Genomic DNA, 3,566 nt, shown 5'->3' with positions numbered 1-3,566 from the left:
AAAGCATCAAAGAGGATGTGGTCGTTGGCATGATAGGTTTCCAAGGAAGGAAAGCAGAAGTGTGTAGGATCCAGCCCACTAAAAGCGGTCCTCCAAAACTTGTCCTGACAATGCCTACCTTTACCCATAACAAAATTTGTAACGCACTACCTTATAATAATGGATGCTCCTCTCCATTATAGCAAACCGAGATTGACGGGTTAACTCGAAATGGCAGGTGTTTTATGCCTGAATAATTAGAAAGGCAACGAAAGGCCAAGGGCAAAGAGGATATGGATGGTTTCCAAGGAAGGAAAGCAGAAGTGTGTAGGATCCAGCCCACTGAAAGCGGTCCACCAAAACTTGTCCTGACAATACCTACCTTTACCCATAACAAAATTTGTAACGCACTACCTTATAATAATGGATGCTCCTCTCCATTATAGCAAACCGAGATTGACGGGTTAACTCGAAATGACAGGTGTTTTATGCCTGAATAATTAGAAAGGCAACGAAAGGCCAAGGGCAAAGATGATATGGATGGTGAATTTCTAAAGCTGATAAAGCACAACGAGTACAGCATGGTAGAACAGCTGAAGAAAACCCTTGTCAGGATATCCCTCATGTCTCTTAACCTAAGTTATGAGCCCTACCGCAACGCCCTATAAAAGTTTTGAAATAGTCATATGTTCCTTAAGACATGACCCAATAGACCATGGAGTATCTGGTTGGAAGAATCCAAGCAACTAACTACTTATACTTCATCGAAGACAAGCTCGAAATTAGAGGTCATAACAAACCTCTATACATCACAGTAAGGTGTCGGGATTGCACCGTTGACAAGGAGGTATTGGTGGATAGTGGCTCAACTTTAAACATACTCCTGAAACATGTCTGGATGAAATGTCAGTTGATTCAACCCACAAGTTGCCAAGTACTATGACGACCAGGGTATATGACGGTTCTTCAAGATAGGTGGTAGGGATTATTAAGATAGAATTGTTCATTGTCCCATAAGAATTTCTAGTAACCTTGCAAATAATCTGATACGATCCAAGCAAGGTCAGATTCAGATTTTATCGTAAAATTTCATATTGTCTAGTTTTACATTATTGAGCATAACTCCAAATCTAAATGTTGGATCGAGCTGAAACTTGACCTGAAGATCTCAGAGATATTGGTCTATATTAGGGTAAAGTTTCATATAAATCAGAGTTCGGAAAAGACTTGCGATATAGGTCAGAATAGGCTATATGAATTTTGTTATTTACTTTCTTTTGACCTGTTGACTTTTCTATTTGGCAAGGATCCTTTTCCTACACGGATGTGGGAGCTTGTTTTGGGAATTTCCTAATTCCACAAGAATCTTTAATGAGTTGCAATATAATCTCCAAGTGTGGTAAGGATTCATTAATGTTTCTGAATCCTTTTCTTATAAGAATTCTTTATTCATTCTAGCTACACAAGGAAAGAAGGGTTGATGGTATTTAATGACAGATTAGTTATTTTTATTATTTTCTTTCATGTTTGGGCTTAATTAATACTTTGTTTTAAGCTAGGATCCAAGGCTTGTTTAGATTAGGCTATGGGCTTTTCAGTTTAGGGTTTTTGGGTCAGTTTTGTATGTGGGTTAGTTTAGCCCACTAGGGTTAATTTTTAAGAACTATTTAAACATATGTAATCAAAATTTCAGTAACCATTGATGAATATTATTTATGAATTTTTCAGTTTTAACGTGTGAGAGTGATTCTTGTATTCTTTAGTTCTTGAACGAATTGAATCTAACTTATCGAAAATTAACTGGCTTCGTGGTGTCATTCTACTTCATTCCTATAGTGTTGGTGCCTTGGGGTAGGTTTTCATTGTGTCACACTCCTATCAGGTCTTTTTTGGCTTTCCAAGATCAGATCTCAATTTTGATTGTGGGTTGCGTGACGACGAGGTTCACATTAGTTGGTATCAGAGCTGGGCTCCGAAACAAGGTCATATCCAAGATTGTTAAAATCACGATTCAACTCGTAAAATCGTACGATTTTACGAGTCAATATAGGCTAAACGTGCTAAATCGTTCATAAAACTCAGAAATGGGTAAAATCGGGTTAAAATCGGGTAAAATCGGGTGAAATCGAGCAAAAACGCGATTTCACACCCGATTTTACGCGTTCGGCAGCAAATAACAATTGTGCGCCACTGTTCCCTCCAGCTCCAGGTGTCAAGCGTGTATTGGCCTATTGGCTATTACACAGTACACAACTACACACTACACACAGTCACAGAACAAAAGCAAATAATTAACACTCTTTAATCTTCATCTTTCTTCATCGACTTTCACACAACACAGCAGAGGAAAAAATCAAAATCTCTAAGTCAACAACAACTTTATTCATCCTTATTCTCCTTCTCTCAGCCGTCCAAGTTCCAACAATCAACCACCGGTCCACCACCAACAACCCTCTTTCTCACTAGCCACCGTGAGATCCAGATTTCAGATAACAACAGCAACGGCTCTCCAGTGATCCAGTCTCCACCAGCCATCGTAAGTTATTCTATTTATCTTTTTTCACCTTCTGCAAATAGCATCATGATTTAGAGTCTAGAGTAATTTATTTGTAAAATTGCAGACATGTCCATGTCCCCTGTTTCATGGGTCTCTCACCGAATCCCAGTCACGGTGAATTTGCAGAGAACTGTGAATTTTACAATTTACACAACTGTTTGAATTTTTATTTTTTGATGGGCTAGGTTTCGATAACAATAAACAAGTCTGTGAATTTGATGGGTTAGGTTTCGAAAACAAGTCTATGAATTTTTTGATAACAATGTTTGCTAACTGTTTGTGAATGCTTGAGTTGAGTACGTTTGACTGTTGTTTAGCAGTGTTTTGTTTTGTTAAATCTGTCTATGAATTTGTTTTGTTAACAGTGTTTTGATAACAAAGTCTGTTAAACAAGTCTGTGCATTTGTTTTGATAATAGTGTTTCGAACTTTTGATAACAAAAAATGTTTTGATTTTGAATGTTATATAGATGGCAGAAACAAGTCTGTGCATTTGTTTGTAGTGTTTTGGTTCACAGTAGATAACTAGAGAGGAAAACACTTTGACAGAATGGTTTGACAGAAAACTGGGTTCTGATTTTGAAAATGGTTTACTTGTTTATTTTTCAGAGCTTACGGGACAGAGAGGAAAACACTACAAACAACAAATAAATCATTTGGAGAAAAACATAAGTCATGAGTTATAATGTTATATTCTGTCATTCTGTGTTTTGGATTCAGTGTTTTGGTTATTGATTTTAATTAGTTTTTGAATTCAGTATTATGGTAATTTTTTTTTGATAGTTGGATGTTTAATATCTAAAATGTTTCTGAATTCAGTATTAGTTTTTTTGATAGCTGAATGTTTAATATCAAAATTAATTACAATCATAAAATGTTTGGATAGATTACAGGGTTGATTTGAGTTGATCCTTGAATTGTTAAACTTATGGCATCTAGAAAAAAATGCTTCTGGTAATAGGCTTGATGTGGGATGGCAGCATGGTATAGATGTTGATAAGAATTCTAGAAAAGTTCTATGCAAGTATTGT

Source organism: Populus trichocarpa, chromosome 1, assembly GCF_000002775.5.
Source record: "Populus trichocarpa isolate Nisqually-1 chromosome 1, P.trichocarpa_v4.1, whole genome shotgun sequence".
In the NCBI taxonomy this organism is placed as follows: Eukaryota; Viridiplantae; Streptophyta; class Magnoliopsida; order Malpighiales; family Salicaceae; genus Populus; species Populus trichocarpa.
The sequence above is the reverse complement of the archived record's forward strand: the minus strand, read 5'-3'. Positions refer to the sequence as shown.